The 25,400-nt window shown below is 41.8% G+C and overlaps 1 long non-coding RNA gene across 5 annotated transcripts; it reads right to left on the bottom strand.

Annotated features, from left to right (window-relative positions):
* Window positions 1-10,635: 10,635 nt before the first annotated feature.
* Window positions 10,636-25,258, bottom strand: LOC133212534 (uncharacterized). Of its 5 annotated transcripts, XR_009725513.1 has the most exons (3): window positions 24,895-25,258; window positions 24,501-24,591; window positions 10,636-14,814 (listed from the first exon to the last, which is right to left on the bottom strand). It is a non-coding gene; the product is annotated as an uncharacterized LOC133212534 (long non-coding RNA). The 5 variants fall into 5 exon arrangements; XR_009725520.1 differs by lacking the exon at window positions 24,501-24,591; XR_009725514.1 differs by lacking the exon at window positions 24,501-24,591 and having other exon boundaries at window positions 24,847-25,258.
* Window positions 25,259-25,400: the final 142 nt, after the last annotated feature.

Raw genomic sequence — 25,400 nt, forward strand, 5'->3', positions numbered from 1 at the left:
TGCTATATGACTTGAGTATCTGGCAGAATTTGAGATCATTTCGCAAAGACTTGTCATCCTCCCTCACCAGATCGCTCTCTGTAAGACATGATGGAGGGGGAGTTGGAATATATCATATTAGAATGAATATAAATGGTAACAATCATGCTTCCACTGTAAGGAATCAGTTAATTAACCCTGAAATGAGCAGGCTTGCCAGTCAGGAATACAGCAGTTGAATTGATAACAGCTTCCTGACCCCTCCTTCTCAAGGACAAGATTCAGTAACCCTTATTTATGTTAAACATTAGCTTACCCTGTGAGGAACCTCCAGAAATCAATAGGGATTGCACTACACAAGTAAGACTGGCAGAATCTGATACCAATTATAAACTTAGATTGGCCCTCAGCTGGCTATTTCTGTCTGCTTTTTTCCTTTTTACTTTGTCTTTCCACATTCCTCCTCCTCCATGTCTGCACTTCTTATAGAAAGCATTTGAATGGTTACTTTCCATCTCTTTAATCCAAAAAGTATGAATCTTGCTTGTTAAGGGAAGGTAATGTTTGACAAAACTTGGCAGATTTGAGTGTATTTCTAAACCTGGAAGGAGCCCAGCCTTTTTGACAAAATGGAAGCAACAATTTGTGGCTTTTAAATGTGGTTTATTTCTTCTTGAAGAGTGTAGCTGAAATCACGAGAGAAAGCATTAAAGGAAGCAATCTGGACTTAAATAAAAGGAGATCTAAGATCTGCACATTTTGTTTCTTGCACCAAAGTGCGTGGGGGAAGAGATGGATAGAAACAAGCGGACGTGTTTTCCATTTGCATTTCCTTTTCCCCAGTTTTCCCAGAAGCAGAACAGACTGTAGCTGGGTAGAGGAACTGAAAGCCTAAAGATACTGGTAAAGAGAAGAATACCGGTGTGATGTAAAAGGGAGGTGGGGGAGAAAAATCCTCAAGCCTTTTATTTTGAGACAGCTCAAAGCTAAATTACATCTCACTGTGTAGGGAAAGCATGTCTCTGGAGAGCTGCAGCTTGGGCTTCTCTGTCTCCTTTCTGGTCTGGCCTCCTACGTTGGACTCCTTCTCCTATAATGTCACTGCCACATGCCACCTACAGCAATAGGCGGCATCCTCCTTGCCCCAGCCAAGACAGAAAAGCCCATTTTACTGTTGGAACAGTAGCTTGGCCAGGGAGCTGGAGGGCTCCTCACTGGCCTCACAGGGAATCAACTCAACTGTCATCCTTTTGGGTAGCTCCATGCACTGAAGGACAGGAAACTGAGGTTAGGCAACCCTAAAAACAAGCCATTTTTTAAAGTCACCTGATGAAACAGTTGTTAGTGTATCAAGAGTTGTTCATGTGGCAGGAACTGCATTTTTGATCAAAAGCATTTGTTTTAATGGGAAATTTAGAAGCAGGCCTACTTTTGGTGGAAAAATAAACCCCAGAAGGTCCAAAAAACCTCCTTACTGGGATCTCAGCAGTGAAATCACACAGAATTCATCCTTCCAATACTGACGTGCACAACAGATACCAACAGCATAATAGATACCAATGTTTTCTGCTACAGAATGACTATTGTTCACTCTTTCTCAAAGCCAAGTGACAGACAGTACTGGAATTAGTTGGGAGGCATTGCTACCTCTAAGAGATGTAACTGTCTGACTTTGTAACAGTGACTAGTTTTAAGTCTCTATTTCCTCCCAGTTTAGTAGGCACTCTTCCGTACCAATTAGATGCTCCCAGATTTTTTTCTTTTAGGTTGTTTTCACATCAAACACTGCCTGCCTTACTGAAACTACTGGATACCTATCAAGTTAAAAACCCCAAAGAGCTGTGTCTGGCTCTGGTGGTGTTTTCTGCTCATGTCCTAAAGCCACGTCACGGAATAAGGCACACAGCATCTCATCCATCCTCCTTCCTTGACAGTGTCCCGGTTTCCATGGAAAAGAAAACCTGGGGCATACGCTGAGAGGGAATTACAGCATGGTCAAAGAGGTCCCTGAGGCAGATGAGGGGGGCAGCAGGTCTGCAGGCACCTGCCTAGCTGTAAAGACAGAGCTAGCAAGTCAGGAGTGTCTTATTCTTTCTGTACGTACAGACGAGAAGATTTATTGCTTAGTGGAGTATTGCCTCTGGGGTTGGAATTGGATTTCTCCCCAGACTGTTACTTCATTCCACGTCCCTTTCAAGCTCCTCTTCCTTGCAGAAGATTTTAGGAGGAAATGCCACTGGATTACACAGCTGCTGTCTGCCTGGGCTGTAAATGTGCCAATTTGCATCAGCCTGTAGGCAGTGCTGAGAACAGACTGGAAGGGACTGGAGCCTTCCTCTGCTACTAGTAGCATCTTACTTGCAAATCTGAAACAACTGAAGGGAAAAAGTACAGTAGAACTAGAGATAGCCAGGTCTGAGCTACTAACAAAAAATAAAAATGAATCCTTTCTTCTTCTGAGAAAAGCCTGTGTGAAACACAGCCCTCTTGAGGGATGCCCTGAAAGGTGCCAGCATGAAGCTACTGTAATCGATGGAAGAAAAATGAAGTTCACGAAGTAAAAATGTCCCTGTTTGTGCAACTGATCGGGCTGGGATTGAAAACTGCTGAGAACAAACTCGTCACTAAATACACTGAAAGCTTTTTAAAGATATACGGAAACAACACCAGTGTAGCATGAGAAAGCTGATTCATACCCTTGTTTTGCAGACACAAATAATTAGGACTAGAAACCAAATGCAGAAATGCTGGTCAAAAATGAAGCTCTAAAGCTTTGCAGTTATCATTTGTGTTAATAGATAAGTAGGCATATCATTATCAAGAATCACAGAATGCTTAGATTTGGATGTGACCTTAAAGCTCACCCAGTTCCAACCCCCTGCCATGGGCAGGGACACCTTCCACTAGACCAGGTTGCTCCAAGCCCTGTCCAGCCTGGCCTTGAACACTGCCAGGGATGGGGCACCCACAGCTTCTCTGGGCACCTTGTGCCAGGGCCTCAGTACCCTCACAGGGAAGAATTTCTTCCCATTGTCTCATCTCAATCTCCCCTCTGTCAGGTTAAAGCCATTCCCCCTTGTCCTGTCCCTACAGGCCCTTGTCAAAAGCCCCTCTCCAGATTTCTTATAGCCCCTTTAGGCACTGGAAGCTGCTCTAAAATCTCCTCTGAGCCTTCTCTTTTCCAGGCTGAACAAGCCCAGTTCTCTCAGCCTGTCCCCAGAGCAGAGGGGCTCTGTTATGGGAAGCATCACCACGTAGCATCACTATAAAACTTCCTAATATTAACTTCACAGTGTGCAAGAAGGTTTTCATCTTTTACAGAGACCTGCTATCTTGCTGTTCAGTCTTTGGGTTATGCAAGGACTTTGTACCCTGGCAGACTCAGAAGAGGAGGAGGCAACGTGAACAGCCTGAAAACTGGCTGTCTGCCTTGCCTCTCGTTAAATCAGTTCTGGTGTTAAGAGCTGTCTCTTGGGAACCAGACAGAGATGTCACAGTAGGATTCCTATATGAAGGGACTGCCTTGCATGTTGGCTGCACATCCTCATTTTGGGACTGGTATATATGTGTGAATAAGGCGACTCAAATTTAGAATACTCTCAGACTTCTTTTAGGCCCAAAAGAAAGAGATAAGCATCTGTTAGTGATGCATAGAGCACACAGATGTTAGAAGACAAGTCAACAAAACTTTAATTTACTGTCATTTACCCTTAGTATGACAGACTTTTAAAGGGTAGAGTACATGAAAAACACTGTATGTGTTCAGTGCTTCCTTAGAGGAAGGTAATAAACCCTTCAGCTACATCCTCTGTTGAACCAAGTTAGTAAAGTGTAAGATTATTTAGTAACCACTATTTTAGAGGTGCCAACCTTTGCTGAATGGTAACTACTATTATTTCAAGGCATTTCTAAGTATTTTTATCAACAATACCATGATTGCAATGTCGACTGCCCAGGGGTGCTTCACTCCTCATGGTTATATGCTTCATTTCAGTTGGCATATTTGAGGAGCTCAGTGTTGAGTATCACAATCTGAGCCTAGAGGCACTTAGAACGTCTTAACTAGTAAATTAACAAAACATCCCTGTTTTCAAATGGCTGTGTAAGAGGAGAAAAAGACTCTTGAGTTAACACTTAAAAACTTAAGTAAAGATCATACAGACTTTTTAAAGAAACTAACTTGGACAGCTGCTGCTATGATTATCTATTGGGATTCATCACAGGCCTGTTTGACATTCAAGTAAGTTCTTGTTTCTGGTGGCAAGAAAGAAAGAATATGCACTTTAAAGAAATTACAGGATTTAGAAATGAAGATGAAAGATTCACAACTCTCCTGTTGTGAATCCTCTGCTCCCTTTGCCCTCTTATAAACTGGGAATACTATGATAAGAGGTACAGTGGCCTCTGAGGTACTGCACAGACAGAAATGAGAAAGTGAATAGGGAAAGCACCAAATTAGAAACCTGAAAGAGAAGGATTAAAGAATGAATATTATATCGCTTGTCAGCACAGCATTAGAGAGTCCAACTTCATCCTTTTTTCATAGGGTTACTTCTTTCACAGACATGTGCAGCCCATTGAAGACTCCAGTACTTGCCCACCAACAACATGCAAGGTCTAAAAATTATTTCATGAACAACAGAAGTTCCTAAGGAGTTGTATCTTACATCTCTCCCCCTCATCCTAACTAGATATAACTTTTCCCTGTAGCCCATTCTGTGAGTGGGACTGAGCAGAGTCCCACCCCTGCTGCTGAACAACTTCATAGCTGCTTCACAGGCAGTTCTGCAGCCAAGGCACACCTAATCCTTGTGCTCACTTACATATATAAGTGAAGAGGGCTTGTACCACCTAAGCTGCCCTTCTTCCTGCCCTGGCTCTCCCCACCAGTCATCCCATGGTATCATGTAAGATCAGCTAGCCATGTCCACTACAGCTTTAGGAGGAGCATTTCAGCCTGAAGAAAGCTCCGAAGAGAGCTTCTAAGAGTCTTCCAATACCTAAAGGAGGCCTACAAAAAAACTGAAGAGGCATGACAAGGGCCTGTAGGGACAGGACAAGGGGAATGGCTTTAAACTGACAGAGAGGAGATTTAGACTAGATATTAAGAAGAAATTCTTCCCTGTGAGGGTGCTGAGGCGCTGGCACAGGGTGCCCAGAGGAGTTGTGGCTGCCCCATCCCTGGCAGTGTTCAAGGCCAGGTTGGATGGGGCTTGGAGCAATATGATCTAGTGGAAGGTGTCCCTGCCCATGGCAGGGGTTGGAACTGGATGAGCTTTAAGGTCCCTTCCAACCCAAACCAGGCTGGGATTCTAGCATTTTGCTCCTCAGTTATCATTCAGCAGCACTCAGACTTACGGTATAGACCTTACTGATACCAGATCAGAACCTGATGCATCTTGAGCAAATGCTTACAAGTGTTAAAAATGTCAGGCTTATTCCTCTTGGTTTCCCATTTGCTCCCAAATATCTACCAGCAGTATACAAGAGTCTTTCATTCCATATGTGGGCTGTAGGAGGTAATGCTCAAGTACTACGATGAAGATAATCTAAAAATACATAGTCTGAGTAGGTTAGACTAAAACACTGATGAAGATGTTTTGGGAGATGATCCTTTTATTCAGAACTTTCACCTTAGTGTGGCAAGGATTGAGATTTTTCACTCTCCTGGACTATTATAAATCCTGCCTTTTCCCTGGACAAAAAGATGGATTGCAAATAGTATCTGTGGGTGAAAAATGCAAGACTGAAGGTCATGGAACATGTTCTGCTTTTTATCAGCTTATTATGCAAGTTTTATATTTAGGTTTGTGCTGGTTGTATGCCTGGGAAAGATACATTTTATAAATAAAATAATCAGAACCCCCCCCAACATATTGCAATATATCTTCACCTGTTATATTCAGGCAAACTTTCCGGAGGAACAAATTCTCACATTCTCAGTGGATTTTAAGAAGTTGACTTTGACCTTTAAAACCAATCTTAGCTGTAAAGAAATGTCGAAGCTAGACACATTAAAGACTGAGGTGGTCAGATATTGTAGTTACCAGACTGACTGGTACAATATATAGGTATCAGAAACCAATAGGATTTTCCTCTTTCTTTTCAGATCATACTGGTTTACATTGCCTGAATTCTTGCTATAAAATTTAACTGGAGATAAAGCTTAGTCAAAAATCACTCTTATCAGAATGAATTCCAAGTGGTTTAGAAGATGATTTCGTATCCAAGTGCCTCCATTTCATCAAGCACTCTTTTCCAGAAGTAAGAGACTGAATTTTAAGTTAATTAAAAACACCAAACAAGATTCCAATGGGTTTGATTTTCTTTCACAAGGCTTGGTCTGCACTTCACAGTTTCTGGTACTTCCCCCTACAAAAGCAATGTGTCACATCCCTGTTGTCATGCTGAACTGAGGGACTGGATAAGCAAAGCCTTGCAGTTACAAAGGGGTGGTCAACTAATCCCTAGTTCTAGCTGTATGATCCTACTTGATTTACCAATGGCTGCTCCCTTAGATATCTGCTCAACCTGTTCGAATCAGCTCATTGGAAACCTAATTCTTGGCATACTATTAAAAACCAAACCAAACCAAACCAAACCAAAAACAAAAGGAAGAAGCAGAAGAGTGGAAGAAAAATGATCAAAGGCAAAATATCTGTTCTGTACTAGTTAATTGAGCTTTTATCTTGCATTTTGTCACTGTATACCTCTCATAATTACTCCCATTTTCTTTTTCTTCTTCTTTTATTTTTACAGGGGCTGTGCACATTGATCCAGAGGATCTCTCTTTTGGATGCCATTAAGAAAGTATTACCTGCTCATTCTGACAGCTGATCTATGACAAGAAATCAGCTGTTACTGTTCTTCTCTCTTCCCGTCAGGTTCAGAGGGAAATGTGTCACTTGAAACATCCTCATTTCAAATTTCAGGATTTTCCTTTATACCTGACATTATCACACACATTCTTGCCCTCCAAAAGAAGAAAAAAATCCCAGGCTTATTTTTAACATCTTTCATCCAGCCTACGCTTCAATAAAGATGAAATATTGTCTCTTCAACTTTTATGCCTGGAACACATCTATACAACAGGAGGGTGCAGTAACAGAGGTGCTACAGCAAGGAGGTTAAATACCCACAGATGTGTCATGCCATGGTTAAGGCATCCCACACTTCTTTTTACATGGGGATGTTCCTAAAGGAGTATCTTGTACTTTGGGAACACTCTTATCTATGAATTAATCCTCTCTTATACCACATCCTGTAATTTGTCTTTCCATGCTTTCCATTTCTTCTGCTGAAAGAGTTTCCTTGAGAATCACAGTAAGTCTTGTTTCTTTACTGCTTATCAAGGCCACTCTCTCTCTTGGAAGCAAAATACCATGGCAAAATTCTCCAACTCATTCACTTTTAGATCCAAGATCCACGTGGGCATCGATTTCCAAACAGAAAACCTCCTTTAAAGCATGTTTCTTAAGCCCCTGGACTGACACTGGGAAATCATAGGCTGCTCAGCACAGCCTCCTGGCTTCTCTCCAGATTTCAGCTACATCTTGCAATTGTAGGGCCTCCAGAGCAGCCACGTCCATGCAGTCACACTCCTTCCCATCTCTAGCTCTGTGCAACAAGCCCACCCCATCGGGTCCTCATTCACTTCAGTGTGACATCCCTCCCTAGACATTCTGACACCTCAGGCTTCATCTCTGTCTATCAGGGAAGACTTCAAAGCAGTGCTGGGATCAGGGTTCATAACCTTCTCTGGATAAATAAAAGAAGACTTGAAGCGCAGCTTGAGAGGAATGATGCAAAGCAACTGATTGCATTTTGTCAAGGAGAATGAACTATGCACAGGCTATCCAATATACAAATCACTTGAAACAATTTGCAAGGCATATTGACTCCATGTTCTTTTAGGAGGCGCCCTGAAGGATTTTAGGGAGAAACTTATAGAGGTATTGTACCTATCAGGAAACAAAGCACTGACTGATACACCAAAAGACTACAAAAGAAATATGAGCACTTCCTTACTGGAGAGAATTTGTTTCCTTTTCCTGAAATGCAGAAATTTCAACATGCAAAAGGATTTCTAGAGCACAAGCAAAGCCAACAACAGTAGGGTAGCTTAATCACTACTTCAGAATCATGGAATCCATCACGGAAAGAAGTACTGTTATACAAAAGAGCAGAAAAGAAAAATGTTGCAGAAAAGGAAGAGGAACACATAAAACTAAATATTAGCTGTATACACTAGTTCATTGATGAGTTCCAGCAATTAACACACAGCAACACCAGAGAGGATTCCTCCTCTATAGCCAGTCTTGAGAATATCATGACCGTATCATGACCAGATCACACAATTATCCCTTGTGCCTGGATAAGATAGGGCAAGAGCAATGAGAAATATCCTGAAGGATGCCAAGATGTTCAAAGGATGTTTGCCACTTTGTCAAATGGAAAGCAGCAGAGGCAAAAGGTCAGGGGATACAAGCCAGATCTGAGATAGCTGGGAAAAAAGGCTGGTATTAAGTTTCTCAATGATCCTTCTGATGCCATGTGCTTACAAAAATAATAACCCAAATTCCTTGGAAAAAATTCCCTTGACTTCATGCCAATTCGCATTAATGACATTAAATCTTGTTTTGAAAACAAGGAGGTTATATAGGGTAAGGGCATAAACTGAATCCCCATTCAAGGAGATGTTTACAGTTCTCCAGAATAGCAAAAATACAGCTTTTACTCTTTAACTTGACATTAATGCTAAACTATTCCTCTTTCCACACTATTACAACTAGTTTTGTTATTAATAGTAACAGTGACTGGTAGTGCAGTAGTGCCTTGAGATCTTAATTGAGATCAGTCCTATTGTGCTACTTACCTCACAAACACCTAAGAATATGAAATTTGCAGACTCCTCCTGCCCGCTAGCTCAGCTCTCAGAAGACAAAGCAATCAAGTGACAGGAGAAGATCAGAACACCTGAAAGATGGGAAGGGAATCAGGCAAAGTCACATCTCATAGTCGGAAGGAAAAGCAAAATAAGGAGCTGGGCTAGATGCTTGCCTGTGCCAGCCCGCGTGAACAGCAGCCCTTGAGCCCCAGTTAATTCACAGTGGCACCCTGTTGATACTTTTCCAGAGACCTGACTCTGATGAGGCTGGGTCTTTCAAAGCAAAACTTGCACAGAATTGCCAGATTTCCTGGCCATGCTTTCATTTTGTGATGTGGGCATTTACTGGCTTCCAACAAGCAGCACAGGTCACCTAAACAACCTGATTAAATCTTTACACTGATGCCTGGTAGAACATCGCTCTTCCCCTCTACTCTGTTCTGGTGAGACACCCCCCCCCACACACACATAGTCCTGCACCCAGCTCTAGGGCCTCCAACAGAAGAGGGACATGGAGCTGTTGGAGCAAGTCCTGAGGAGGCCACAGAGATGCTCTGAGGGCTGGCAAACCTCTGCTCTGGAGACAGGCTGAGAGAGCTGGGCTGGTTCAGTCTGGAGAAGGCTCCAGGGAGACCTTAGAGCAGCTTCCAGTGCCTAAAAGGGCTAGAAGCAAGCTCAGGAGGGGCTTTTGACACGGGTCTGTAGGGACAGGACAAGGGGGGATGGCTTTAACCTGACAGAGGGGAGATTGAGATGAGACATTGGGAAAAAATTCTTCCCTGTAAGAGTGCTGAGGCTCTGACACACGGTTCAAGGCCAGGTTGGATGGGGACTGGAGCAACCTGGTCTAGTGGAAGGTGTCCCTGCCTGTGGCAGGGCATTGGAACTGGATGAACTTTCCAATCCAAACCAGTCTGTGATTCTAGGAATGTGAGCTTTAACAGTTAACGAGAACAGCTGTCTGTTTTAATCCATGCATCCTCAGTTCTCTCCTGTTATAGGCAAGCAACTTTGACACAGCCAAGCAACTTTGTCTCCTCAGCTCCAGCTGAAAGCAACGAATGCCCAGTGAGAAATACAAAAGTATGCTTGATTGGAGAAGCTACAGCCCAAACATCAGTCTCTCATCTGAAGGGATTGCAAGGCACTTTCCAAGACCAGTGAAAAGCTCCACTCAGCTGTGGGAGGCTGGGAGATGGCAGCCGGGCTGACAACTGGCACATCCTCACTGCAGAAGGATGGGCAGGTGGAAATTTCAGTCAAGGATATGAAAACAAATCCTTGTTGCTACCAAGAGTCATAAAATCTGAAGCGAATCAAGGGAGAACAAACAGGGTTTGTGCTCTTTTTTAATCCCCCGAGAGAATTTCAGCTGCTTCTTGCCTACAAAATACATGAAAATAAACTTGAACACTCTGGAACAAGTTAAAATAGATACATTTCAGAGAACCTAAATGCTACAATATTGTAAATCCCTTCCCCACCCCACCCCCCCCCCCCAAAAAAAGGGGAGAACTGTGAAATTTTAAAGAGGAGTCAATTATTTTTCCTTTGGCACGCTGCACTCACAGTTTCTAATTCCTCAACTGCAGATATCAGAACTTTTTCTTCTAGAAAGCAGCATTTTAACATGATTAAATGATTGTTGAAGCGAGAAGCTTAATAAAAACACCAACAATGAGACACCAATACTGGTACTGCAAAAAACACTAAGCCATTTCATCCGACTGTGCAGCGTAAGAAACAAAGGCCTCTGAACTGCTAACAAGTTAAACCACAAATTGTAGGTTTTACTATTTAATATAATATACCACAAGAAAATTTATCACAACCAATTAGAGCTGGCATAAATGTGTGCTTGGCTTCCACTGCATAAAGCCCAAGTGCACCCCTGAGAGGGGAAATCCTTGTGCCTGTGGAAAATAACTGCGAACTTTGCCCTATGGTGAGTTTGCAAGAGGCTGACACAGGAAAAAAGAAGTGACTGGAAAGGATCTGACTGGAAACACAATAGCAGACTTAAAAGGCTTTGATAAATGAAAAGTCATTCCAAGATTAGGGTCTCATTCAAAAAAATAACAAAGACATTTTCTGGTATGTGGCTGAAAACAGATTCCATATGAAAACGCTTAGCAGAGCTTATCAATATTTTTCATTCCCAGCCCTCTTTGAATAAATGCAGTGTTTCCAAGAACAAAAATGGCATTTTTAAAACTTCCTGAAATGTAGATGCAAAAGCTACACAATTAATGTTTTCATTTTTCAAACCAATGATGCAGATTTAAGCTTTTGATGTTGCAATTCCTCCACGCTTTTTTTCCTTCCATCTGATTCTACCCTGCCCTCACTTCTCATAAAAATACTACAAGCAAGGAAAAAGCAAACAACTTTCCTTGCCTGAAAACTGGACTGAGTTAGACTCAGTCGATTCAAATGTTCCAGAAGCTTTGTGGAAAATTTAGAGAAAGCACCAAGCTTTTTCAGACACCAATGAACCTTTAAATCTCTCTTCTCAGGACACATCTAAGATTTTGACCTCTGTAAAGGACTGTTGCAGATGGAATTTGTTTTCCTTTTCTAGGAAAAATACCCTGACAGAATGAAGCTGAATCAATTTCAAGAAGACAAAGCAAATAAGTGAAAACTCAAAGTTGTCTCAGGTGCCTGACATCTGTTCATGGTACAGCACATACAAATTAATAATTCATTTGTTTAACACTAAAAACACACCTGGGAAAAAGCTATTTGTTGGCACATTAGATATTAAAGCCTTGCAGCACAGCCTTAAACTGCTTGTAAGTACAGGTTTACCACCACCACGTTTCTTAGAGTCCATTAACCTGGGAGCAGAGATGGTTATAAATGGCACAAAGGCACTCTCTCATTTCACGATTCTCAGCCCAAAAACTACTACCCACTCTCTCTAGAGCAATCTTCCTCTTAAAGTCACTGCAGTCCAAACGGGTAAGAGATGCTGCTGTCTAAGCTTTTTAAACTCCCATACTTCCCTTCCAAAATAAACACCAGTTGAAATCTGCCAGCCTGGGCCACTCACACCCTGGCAAGAGGAAGGCAGAAGACCATGTAGGAGAGCACCACCTAGTGACTAACACCACAACAGTATCACTGGTGGAAACCACATAAAGAAAAACAAACACCAAAGTTTTAATAGCAGTGTGCCACGTCCAGTTTATTTTCCTATTTTTTTTCCCTCGGAGATGTCTCATTTTGACCAAATGTTAAGTCAAGAGGCGATGTCGTACAAGTTCAAAACACTGAGTTTTGGTAAAATACATCTTTTATGTTTTAAACCAGGTAAGTCTTCTATTAGAATTTGTACTTCAAATACGCAGTGTATGAAACTGGGAATCCAAACCACCAAAAACTCAATTCTGCAACCATGACTCAAGTGAATAATCATGAGACATCTGTGGGACTACTTCCAGAAGTAGGAAAAAGCAGCATATGTCTCAAAGTGCTTAGAGCAGTGCAATTCTGCCAATTTTATCATGACTCCCCGATCTGCTGGTTGAAGCTGCAGCTTCTGGAGTCAAGTGCTTCCATGTGAATCTGAATTTTAGCCTTAAAAGAAAAACAAATTTCTAACTCTGAAGTTCAGAGAAAAAAAAAAAAAAACTTGGGGAAGTGTAAGACACATAAACTCCCAAAACTAGAATCATCATGAGAAATAACACAGCCTATTTATAATCTGTTTGGATGCCACAGAGAAAGCATGGGCATGGTGTCTGGAGATAATACTGAGAGCACTCGCTAAACCTCACCATTGGGTCCAGCAGCTGAGGAAATCAGCCTTTCAGGAAAGGCTACCACACCCAAACTCTACTGGCTTGCTCTTCTGCTATTTCTGAACAACCCCATGCGAAAGGCTGGAAAAACAGTTCTGCATTATTCTGTAGAGGTGAGGGGATACCAACAAATCCTATTTACCTTCACAGATCAAATGTGGCAACTGCAGGTAATTACAGTTGTATGGACTCATACAACTTTTAACTACAATGCATCTTCTTCAGCAGAGAAGTAGCCTAAGCACATGTATGGCTGCAACATCACCATGTACTGTATTACTCTTCTTTGTCCTTCCATTAAAAGAGGTAAACTAACAAGCAAATCTAATTATATGCCTTGTTTCTTCTCATTTCCACAATGATCCCAAGTCTTCTGGGATAATGGAATGAGGCAACCTGAAGTAGCAAACATTGCCTCTCCATTGTCCGAAGTCCAGCAGGTCATATGGTTGTAATATGCAATGGGAAACTTGTTTTACTGTGTTTCTGTTGGTTTTCACCATTATGTGAATGTTTTGTAGCTGTTTATGCCAGTTTGCATCCTTCAGCTGCAATTCAGCATGGCATCTAGACTGCATTTCCAAACAAAGGACTTCAGCCCATGGCAGCTCTCAAGGTTTGCTCTTGTGGGGGGAAGTCAGGTCTTCCTCCTGGTTGCTTTTGAAAGCATCTTTCTTTGCCACACTTTCCATCTGCACTCTCTTTTGTTTGCCATTAAGGTCAAGTCTGTGATTTCTGCCCACTCTGCCCGTGGTGTTAGTGGCACCTGGAAGTGAAACTTCAGCTAGGAAACATTTGGTGAATTTTTAAATAGCACTATTGATTTCACATTAATTTTCTTTACAAACCAGGAAAAGCTCTTAGGAGAGGTTGTAACAGCCAAGAAATATTTGACAGGTTGTTTAAAATCTACTGCCTGTAAACAGTATGATTTATTTTCCTTGTTTTTAAGTATATTCTTTAAACATACCTTATCTTTACTGATTAGTATTGTCCACCCTGAAGCTCATGGCACAAAATTGATCACATATTACCTGTAGCAGAGATAAACTTCTTATACAGAAAGTCTGGGTATTTTGCCAAAGCTTTTTTTTTATCTTTCTTTCAATGGCACATAATCAGAACATAATAATTTTGCCTCTGGACCAGCCAACACCACTTCTGTAGCTTCTTTAAAGGCATCAAACCTGTAGAAGGGCAGATTCTTTCTAGCGAAACTTCTTGCCTGTGAAGTCAGTTTATTTCACATCCCATAAGTCTCCTTTTGGATACAGATTGACTGCTCTTTAGTGAATAACTTTTTAGTCATTCTTTGGCCTCAGAAAATTACCTTTGAAAAGTTTTATGCAAGAGTATTCATTATGAACAATTAATGTACTGAAAACATCAGCACCTCAAGAAGGCATTATATAAAAGATGAGTAAATTTACATTCACACATCAAACTTCCTGTACTTTTCATTCTTCTAAAATGTATGCCTTACACTGTAGTACAATAGCTCGTATGAATTTGATGACCCAAGTTGAACAATGTCAAAACTTGCCATAACTGTTTCAGAAAAGGAAAGCAATCACATAAGGTTTTTTCCCCTACCACCATTTTTAGGCAAGGCATCTGGCAGCTTGATAGTAATTCAAAGTACTTAGACTGGAGCATCTCTTTACATATTTTTTAGTCAGAAGCAAAAAAAAAAAATGGTTAAGAGGAAAATGCAGAAACATTCACGCAAAGTGAGAGAAGTCTTCTGTATCAATTGGGGGGTGAAAGGGTTGCTTGTACCCACTTAGCCTGACAGTTGAGTTTTATGATGTGGAATAATCCAAATACAAACCTCTTCAACTCCTCCCCTTGATATGTGAATCTTTGATTGCTTCCCTTCATTTAGTGAGGTTTAAGTCTTAAAAATACTTCATATTTCATACTACAGTGTAAAGGCTCCAGGAAGTATGTTAATAATACTGCCAGCTAATTAAACTGGAGCAGCAGATTTTAATCTAATTTGTAGTAACATGTAAAGTAACAGCATGGGCCACTTCAGTTGGTCTGCACTGCTGGCAGGGAGATTAGAGCATAGGTCACTGTACATGACTTGCTGCAGTGACAGGTAGAACATACCTCACTTGCCATGTCACAGCACCACACCTAGGAGAAAACAAGCAGAGAAGTTCAATGGCTGGTTCCTCCTCAGCAAGAACAAAGTCCACCAATAAACAGAAGAACCTCCAGCTCTGAGCTCTCCCACTCATCCATCAACTTCCTGCTCTGGTTTACTGCAGTCACTCTTCCAGAACACAATACAAGCATCACATTTTTAATTTTTTAAGGGGAGAGGCATAAGAAGGCTTGTGCTCATGAGAAAAAGGTTTGTTGATTGGGCTTGATTAATTTTTGGCTGACAGATTATTGTGAAGTTTAATACTGAATTAATAGTATTAATTTTAGACAAAAGTCATTAGAGTACAGACAGATTAGAGAAATAAAATGCCAGCTGTGTTTCTCTCATACACTACAATGAGGAAAACATTGTTGGAATAGATCTGTATTTCAACTCAATTATATTTGGCAGGTCAATTAGAACTGCTCATTAACTAATACAAATATTTCTTCTTTGAGTGTGCTATAATAATGGATCTTTTCAATTTTCATCTCACAATATGAGTGACGAACAGGATGATTCTAATTAAAACCAACACCAAGCATTCCATTCCCCAATCATCATCATCTTATGTTCCTTCACTGACTACTCTTCCACACGCCCCAAAAATTTGACTCCTAAGTCAGACTGCTACCTTCTTTCTCCCATACCTCACAGGTTGAGCATGGAAATAATATTTCTACATAGTCCAACAGTGTCTTGCAACATAACATAGCTGTCAAGACAGCCAGCCAGGATGCCGAAACTCTGTGACTGGGATACGCACCCAGACATGTTCAGAGCTAGATCCCAGCACTGCGCTGCCACAACCAGCACTGCCAAACGTTGGTTGCTGCAAATAACATCATGTTGGCATGGAGTTTTACTACAGAAAACTGAATCTCTTCCTTCACTTACTACTAATAAAATGCCTAACTCCTTTTCTTTTTTTTTTTGTTGTGATCAGATATGCTAATCCATACTGAAAGTTGTTCACACAAGTAGTGATATCAACAGAGATGTAAGTCTAAGAAACCCCCAACCTGCATCAAAATGAGCCTGGTTTTGCCAGGCAACAATACAAGTCATTCACTGAATTACACACAGCAATATGATCACCAGTTTGATAAAAAAGGAAGACAAAGATCAGCTGTTAAGAAGCAAAGATTATAAAACAAACAATAAAAGCTGAACTTATTAACCTCTAGACAGCTAGCCTACCTATCTGAAACATGCACTTGCAACAACTGTCAATAGCTTAGAGCACAGAGACATTGCTTCCCTTTGTCCCATTCCTAATAGGAAAATTCTCTAAAATATCAGGCTGGTCTTGTCTTACACAAGTTTTCCTTCTAATCATTGGCTGAGCCTTGGAAACACATAATCTTCATTCTCCATTTTCCTCTTCTGCTTTGCTGTAAAGAAAGTCATAAAAACTTAAGCTGAGGACCAAGAATATACAAGACTTTCAGTGACAGTAAACAGGAGTTGCTAGTAATAGACACAGACAAGTAGAGAAAAAAAGACTCATATATTTAAACTAGCTGTTTTGTAATGTGTCCTTACAATAAATACGTATTCACCTATCCTATACAAATTTGAGAACTAGATCACACTGATGCTCATCACCAACAGTCAGTGGAGAGGATTTTACAGTGCTATTGATTTCATTTAAACATAATCTTTTGAACAGATCTGTTCTCTATCTCTGCTTGTCAGCATAAAACTGATGAGATCAAGACATTAATTTTTAGGCAACTGGGAGAGGAGAGCATTTCCATACACAGCACAGTTACCCTTTATCAGTTAATTTGTGTGAATTCTTGGTTTTCTGTCCTTTGCATAATGAAAAGGTCACGTATCTTTCGGTATTTATGTTGACAAACTGGGTAATACATGGTCAAGACTGGAGAATACATACCTATAGGGCATATACCACACACTCGGCTAACGCAAGCATTCAGTTCCCTTCAACTGCCAAATCCTCAAGTCTTCCTTAAGGAAGCAGCCTACCACTCCACCACTCCCCTTTGCAAGCATCAACCCATCATCTCCAGATTAGCTAGTTAGTGACAAATACATATTGAAGACTCTTTACAAAGATTGCCATCCTGAAAGTGAAGCAAATCAATATTCCATATAAAACAGACTTTACTCAAAGTCCTGGAGTCTCAAGATGGACAGGGATTAGATTAGATGGATTGAGACGGACTATGCTTCAACGAGCAATGCCGCAGTGAAAGGCATTGAGGACAGTACGACAGCTGACCTACTGAGGACAAGAGAACAGGGTTCAGATCTCACCAGAGAAACAGGGTCATTGTGGAGACAAAACTGTCACAACCAAGCCTTTAACTGATGTGATAATGATAGGATAGGAAAGTGATCTAGAATAACCTAGGATGACAGCCAAGCAAAGATTCAAAAGCAGACACCTGCAGCGTGCTACCCTGAAAATCTATTCTGTCAGCTGTCCTTAGCAAAGTATTTTCTGGCACCAATTAGCTGACCCTGCTAGCTGGGGTGTAGGAATGGTTACATGTAAAATGGAGAACAAATAGAAGCAAAAATGTCCCCACCGTGTGGATAACTGGAAAAAACCATGCAGCACTGGAGAGTAATCCATAGATATTGACCTGTAAGACATTCCTTGTCTATTTATATGCCACTTGCCTTCACTGTGGTAGTCCAAAGCTCCGTGAAGCCAACAACCAACATCACCACCACGTGGCAGTGAAGAGAAATGAACTGCTTAAAGTCATTAAGAGTCTCTACTTGTGTGATCCCAAGTTGGTCATTGAAGTACATACTGCCACCTGCTTCAACAGATAGCTCAATCAAGAAACCTAATGTGGTGCTTCAGCAGCAGCAAAACATGCTTCAGCATAGCAGCTATTGCTGAGAGCATTCCAGTAAAACATATCTAATTAAGATGGTTTTCACCTGAAGGCCCAGGTAAATGCTGAAGACATGCTTCCACAATCACAGTAAGCCAATCTGTATGCAATTCCGATTCCTTCAGCACACCGAGGCAATCTTTTCCCACCACTTTTCTGTGCTAACACTTGTACATGTGCCTGAAAAATAGCTGTGCTTTCAGCTGGATTAGTCTGCAGTCAGATTACCTTCTTGATCAGCCTAACTGTGCTGCTGCATAAATGCTAGCTGACACAACAGAGGACAGGGTAAAGGCAGCAAGAAGATCCCTGGGAAGAGCAGGATTGCTTCTTAATAGCAATGACAATTTAGACCCTAACTACAAAACACTTCTCAAGACATTCAAAAACCCTTTCTAGGGAAATCTTTCAATCACAAGGACAACTACGCATTTTCCACACACTCATTAGATAAACCATGACTGAGAAATCTGAGACTGAGATGGAGAAAATGGACCTAAACCCCTCTCTTCTAGCTGCCCAACCTAGAAGGAGCACACTGGCAAGACACATGCATATGACATGCTACACTTTGTTCTGCGTTAAGCTCATGGAAATGAGATTTCACAACCTTTCTGTATTTAAATAACTCATCTGTAGAACAGGATATAGGTTTGGAGCAGGACATTTTAAAAGGCATTAGTCTACCAGACAGCAAAGCAAAAGCACTGTAGTATTCCTCATATTTTCCCTTTTTAGTGTTAAGAACTCTTTCCCACCAGTCAACACAATCACCTGTTAGTAGGGTAAAACTGTCAGATAATACAACTAGCTCCTACACCCACCTGCTCTCACAATTTGAAGTGAAGGCAATTGTACCACATGTAGTCACATGCTTATGGAGAGACTACAGACACTTTCAGTTTCTCATCTCCAGGACCAAAAGAAATACCACTTCTCACTGCCAACCCTCCTCTGTATGGAGATACTGAATCCCATTAAGAAGCACCCTTTGGATGCTCTACAATGCTGCCAAGTTTGACACATCGAAAACGAAGACTGGGATTTCTCATGCTCATTTCAGATTTAGCTGCTCATCATGAAGGTGAAGCAAAGTGTCCTTATCTGCTCCTGCCAATCTATGCCTGTCTTGGATTAGCATCAAGGAACATGAGAGCTTTGTAAAAATGGGAAGCTCAGAATCCCACTGAGATTTTGAAGGAAGAACCAAAATCTTCACTGAAGAAGCCATTTTTCTCTCTTTGCTAGGTCTAAATCTGGACGCCGGCCCTCATACAACTCCAGCCTCTTGGTATTAAACAGATGATTTTTCCGGTTGGTGGTATTGGATGTACTTCTTGTAAACCTCTCTCACTAGGGGCCTCAATTCAAAGATTTGCTCAGGCTGTATCCTCTCCAAGTCAATATAATCAACACACACCAGCCGTATCTGGGGGCAGGAAGCCCCAGCTCTAGAAACAGAACTTGTCATATGGACACACTGCTGATGCAATGAGCAAAACAAAAAGTAGACTCCAAGAAACAAAAATTGAGCCCAAGACAAACTTGAAACTAGAAACTAACAGAAACCAGAAACTAACTAACTTGGGAAATTTCCTAAATCTGAGCCACAGATTTGAGAGGAACTACAAGTGTATAGCCCAAGCTCTTTAAATCTCTGTACAGTCATGTTTGAAAAGGAGTCATGAGAAACAAACCTTTAGTGAATGACAACCACTGAGCCAAAATTATTTCATTATTATGTCTAGACAGATCATTCAGGAGAATCATGCTATTTTGCCAGGTCCCCAATAAAATGGTGTGATTTATACCTAACACACTTTAATTCATTTTAGCAATGAAGCTTTGCATCAAGGAATAGGACTTGTTTGGGCTGAAAGGGACCTTAAAGCTCATCCAGTTCCAACCCCCTGCCATGGACAGGGACACCTTAGAATCACAGGATAGTTAGGGCTGGAAAAGACCTTAAGATCATCCAGTTCCAACACCCCTGCCATGGGAAGGGACATCTCACACTAAACCATGTCACTCAAGGCTCTGTCTAACTCTCCACTAGACCAGGTTGCTCCAAGCCTCATTCAACCTGGCCTTTTAACACTGCCAGGGATGGGGCAGCCACAGCTTCTCTGGGCACCCTGTGCCAGCGCCTCATCACTCTCATAGTAAAGAATTTCTTCTTAATGTCTAATCTAAATCTCCTCTCTGCCAGTTTAAAGTCATTTCCCCTTGTCCTGTCACTACACATCTAAATTCAGTACAAGAGGACCAAGCCTGACAACTTCACTGGAGGACAGTGGGAATCAGTATCCCAGTATCACTGGGAAAACAAGACTGAAAATATACAGTTCCACCTTCACGTCACAGATGGCATCCACACTAGCTCCTCAACATAAATACCTGTTATTGACCACAGGATGGTCTGCACAGTGACATCTCTGCCCCAGTGCTGTCTTAAAATTGTCATTCAGGTTTCATCTCTACTATAAGCTGTTGCTCCTATCACTCTGAGCTCCAGCCCTCTCAACACTCCTGATTTATAACCAGGATTGAACATATAATTTTCTCAAAATTTCATTGACACAAGGGTAGCTGCTGACCCCATTTCCCACATGCTCCCATGTACAGCACATCAAGCTGCACAAGTGAGTGTGGTACCAAGCCCTGCTGCAAGCCTTCTTCTGACTCTCAGGTCCCAAGAGGGTTAGACCCTGTGAGACAGCCCTGCAGCAGCCACAGCTCTGTGGTAACAGCCCTGTTGTGACAGCCCACAGGACCACACTCCCCACACCAGCTTCCCGCCTTGCCAGGCACCCAACTATACAAAACTGGGTGCTTTTCCCATCAGTTAACATCCCTCAGATGGAAAGAACTTCATATACCCTCTCCCTCCTCTGAAGATACTCCCCTAAAAATCTAGAAGGCAGGTGATGCGCATATATATCCACCTGGTTTACACAAGGACAGACAATAATGCCTTAAAACTCGGACAGCATTCCTTCAGGGCTTTTTTTTCTAGCAGTTAGCTTCATTTAAAAGAAAAAAACCTGAGAAATAAAGTACCATTTGGGTTTCCAGAGAGCTTTTGTTAGGGCAGAATCAAAATTAACATGTTAGATAAACATGCTGTAATAGTCATGTGTACTTACAGGAAACAACACACCTCTCCCCACCCTGAGGTCCTTCTTTGTGCAGAAACCAGGTTGGTAGAGCAACAGAAAACATCCCAGCCACAGACATTCACCCAAAAGGCAACCCACTAAGGTCATCTAGCATCAAGCTAAATTTCAAGAGACATGGATCCCAGGTAAATGAAGGGGAGATTCAAGTCTTTTCTGTAAGAGTGGGAAGATTTAGCTGCATTATATGGGATGTAAAACACACGTAAGGAAGTCAGGGTCAGAGAAATCATAACAAAATGGCATTAATATTTGTGAGCTGCAGAGTAAGCAGGTTCAACCAGTTTTAGATACTGCTATTTCTGAAAGGCTCACTTCTAAGCTTGAGAAACAACCCTCCAGGTTTGAGATTTTAAAGTCAGTAGTCCACACTGGATTCAGTTCTGAATCTTCAATGCAGTATTCTTAGTCCACAGATATCTTAACAGCTTAAAAGATGGTCAGAAATAATATGCAAAAGTCTTATGCTTCTGATAGCAGTAATGTCACAGTGGAGAAAGAATTAGATAAGGACTCCTGTACCCTGAGTTCTATTCCTGGCCCTGTCAATAGCCTGTAAATGCTCTTGGGCAAGTAATTTCAGCCCTTTTTGCTTCACTTTCATCTGTAAGAAGAGGGAGAGACATGTGGCTCCTTTGCAAAGCCACAAGAACTGATTAAAAAGCACAATAAAAACTGACTTCTTGGTCAAACCCATGAGCTGTAGCTAAAGGCACTGCAGTGAGCTTTGCATAACAAAGTGCAACAATGCCCTCAAAACGTTTCTTGTTTTCTCACAAACATTAGGAAGCAAAAGTAACTTAAAGTTACTGCACATTTTTCACTTAACTGCAAGCCAGCAATGTGGGGTTTCTTTCTTCAGTTTTTTCTTATTTGCAGTTTCTGAACAATTTTTAAATAGAGCTTTAGGCCATCATGTACAAGTTGAAGTCTGTTCTTTCTTACCTTTTGTGAACCCCTTAAAAGCAATCCACGGATCACCATTCACTTAAATCTATTATCCTACACTTGTTTTGATCAACAGTTAAAGCAATACTTGCATGAACAGGACAAGTAAGGACCACAACTTACATGAAGCTGTCCCACATTCAAAGCATTTCTAACAGTCTCTGAAGCAAGGCTTTTCAGGTTGCTAGTAGGTATGTACATAAAAGGGAATAAACCAGTGTGGATTCCTGGAGATCACCCTGGCCAGAAGCAGCCTTGCTGACATACCAGTTTACACTGCCCCACACCCATTTGCTAATCCTACTTACTCCATGGTCCCACCATCTCTAGTCTCTCATCTATTCTCTACTGAGACTCTAAAAAAGGAATACTTACCTGTTCCATTATCTTGATCAGATCTTCTTTAACTGCCTTTAGAGGAAGTCAGCTCCTCTCCCCTTTGCCCTCACAAAGAGATGGGAGGCCCTATATCAGTATTTCCTTCACTACAACTCACACTACTTCTGTGAAGCAGCCTCATTAGCTACATACAAAACTCTAACTATTCTATGTTAACACATAAGTTATTGTTATTGCTAAGCACTCTCTGGCATCCTTTCCTCCACAAAGAAGGCAGGTGATCTCTTCAAAGCAGCAGTCAACTCCCCATTTACATACAGAGAATCCAGTATCATTAGTGTTTAAATACATATACATTGAAGTTCAGTGCAGCCTAGAAGATAGTCTCAGTATGATGAGCTAGCACTTGACAATTCTGCCAAAATTGCTTATGCTGTAAATGCTCTAAGCAAACTCTTTACCTCTCTGTTCATAATGTAAGTTGTTCATGGGTCACCAAGAGGTGATTTGTGGCCAACATAACCAGTCTAGCAAGCGTTTACATTGCAAACAATTATGCAAAAAAAATCACAGTATAGTTTAGATCCACTTCCCACTCCCTCTCTTCCCCACTTAAATAAAGAAAAAGCTGTCTTGACAAAGGCAAACTCATCTTGCCAGCATGAACTGCACCCACATTCAGGAAAGGTTTATTAGCACATCATACAGGATGGCTTAAAGCATCTCCACAGCAGTCGACACAATGAAGCCTGAACGTTAGTTTGGACTCCCAGTGTCATTTCCATCATAGAACAGTTCTTTTCCTCTCAGAGGCTGTAGAGAAACAGCAGCACAGGATGGTTAAGTATAACCTTTTAAAGACTGACGTGGGAGATGACATATTGGACCTGTTGTTTTCTTGTATTTTTCTTAGTTACAGTAAGTTTTGCCAGATTCCCTCTATCATGTCCTTAACATAAGTTACCTGCTTAAGGAGTTAATTACAATAAGCATTTTGTTTTGGGTTGGGGTTTTTTTTTTGGCCAAGTGGTCATTTGGGTTCAAATGTTGAAGTTGAAGACGTTTTTAAGCAAGTCTAAAGCCTGCTCTGATTAAAGTTCTCAATAAAATTTTATCCAAGTATCAGACACTTTAGATTCTTACGTTTTAGGTGATAATGAGCTCACCATCCATTTGATCCTTGAATAGGTTTTCAAAGACTTAAGTGTACTAAAAGTTCGGAGTACATCAATATTGAGCAATTTCAGGTAGCCTTGTGACACCAAGAATTCATTTGATAGATCCCGGTGAAGAGAGCACAACTAAAACAATTGCACAGAAATGCCGTTAAGCTACTAAAACACTATGTTTGAAAGACTGTAGGTTTTTAATGATGTGAAAATCCTTAGCTATGACACTAAGTTCAGCAAAGTTCTTGGGTATGGTCACTGCTCCCATTCAAGAGTTAAAGCAGTTTCACAATGCTGCTATCAGAAGAAAAATATTTTTATGATATGTACTTGTATAGCTCTGTTTAGTACACTGGCCTGGTAATTGTTATTGAATCATAGAATAGTTAGGGTTGGAAAGGACCTTAAGATCATCAAGTTCCAACACCCCTGCCATGGGCAGGGACACCTCCCACGGCTTTGTCCAACCTGGCCTTGAACACCACCAGTGATGGAGCATTCACAGCTTCCCTGGGCAACCCCTTCCAGTGCCTCACCACCCTTACAGTAAATAACTTTCTGCTTATATCCAATCTAAACTTCACCTGTTTAAATTTAAATGTTACCCCTTGTCCTATCATTACAGTCCCTAATGAAGAGTCCCTCCCCAGCATCCTTAATTGGCAGAAACTAACACCAAACAGAGTGATTATTCTTTTTCCCTATGAGGTTCTTCTCACAAGTGCTTACCTTTATTATTTCTTCTCCTGCTACTAGAGGTGTTAAGAATTGCTTTTCTCAGGAACAGAAAATAATCCTCCACTGTTTTTCTAGTCATTCCTCAAGGAAACAAAATATGCTCCTTAACAGCTACTGTAAGCATTTTCATACATTTATTTCTGGTCCAATATGAATTTAAAAGTACAATTTCACTATCATTGACTTTAGAGGAACAAACACAAGTGGTTCTAAAGTGTTGTTGTTTTTTTTTTTTAAGCTGTCATTTTCTACAGTTATGCCTTCATTTGTCAGCTTTCAACAAGCTCCTGCCTAATGTATTTTTAATTACAACTACTTATTTACATTTCGTAACAGATAACACACTTTTGGTTCTCAGGAGCAGACACAAGCCCTAGCTTTACATATTCCACGTGGTCATTTTAAGCAGGACTACACACAAACCCACCTTTGAAGCATTAGAAGCAGGCTCCAAAGCAACCCTGTAAAGAAACCTTCCTTACTGCTTGGGTCTTGCCACCTAATTTATTAAGTAATTTCTGTGAAAGAAAAAGAGCGCAGCTGACTTCAGCCAGTGGCCTAAAAGCAAAAAAACGATTAAGCACCAATATGACAAACATAATAAAGCAGGAAAAGCTTCAACCATCTTGCTTGCCCAAGGCTGGTAGTACACTGCTGTATTATCAAAAGGTAACACTAACCAAAGAATAGATGGATTCCCTGAGTGAAAAAGTTGTTAATAACCAGTGAAGAAATAAAACAGTTAGTATACACAAACCGAAGTAGGCCAGTACCCCCTGCCCAAGGCGTCCCACGGCTGACCCCCACTCAAGGCCTGTTACCCGGCACACAGAGAGGCAGTACCACCTGCCTCCTTCAGCAAACACGGCCTCAGAGGTATGCGAGCACTCAGGGCCCGCCACATTCTCTCTGCTGCCGGCCGGCTACCCGCGGAGGTCCCGGCGGCACTCGTGGTGCGGAGCGGCCCGTGACAGGCACCCAAGCCACCCTCACAGAGCCCGCTCCCGCCGCCTGCCGGCCCGCCCCCTTGGCCTCAGGCGGATCCGGCGGCACGGGGCCCTACCAGGCCCAGGCCCAGGCCCCGCTGCCAGCTTCCCGCGGCTTCGCCTCACGCCCCCAGTAGACGCCACCATCGCAGCCCGCCTCACCCCACACGGCACAACCCCCCCGCGCCCTCCGCCCCTCCGCTTATATCCCGCTCCGCCACCCCACCCCGCTCCGCGCCGCTCGCCCGCCCCTCCCCACCCCGCTCCCTATAGAAGAGGTGCGGCGATTGGCTGCGCAACCGCGGGCCGGCTGTGTGGGAAGCGGTGATTGGCGGAGTGCG

This window comes from Neopsephotus bourkii, unplaced genomic scaffold (assembly GCF_033783945.1).
Source record: "Neopsephotus bourkii isolate Nb327-2 ecotype Australia unplaced genomic scaffold, CSIRO-AGI_Nbou_v1 NB_71, whole genome shotgun sequence".
Taxonomy (NCBI): domain Eukaryota; kingdom Metazoa; phylum Chordata; class Aves; order Psittaciformes; family Psittacidae; genus Neopsephotus; species Neopsephotus bourkii.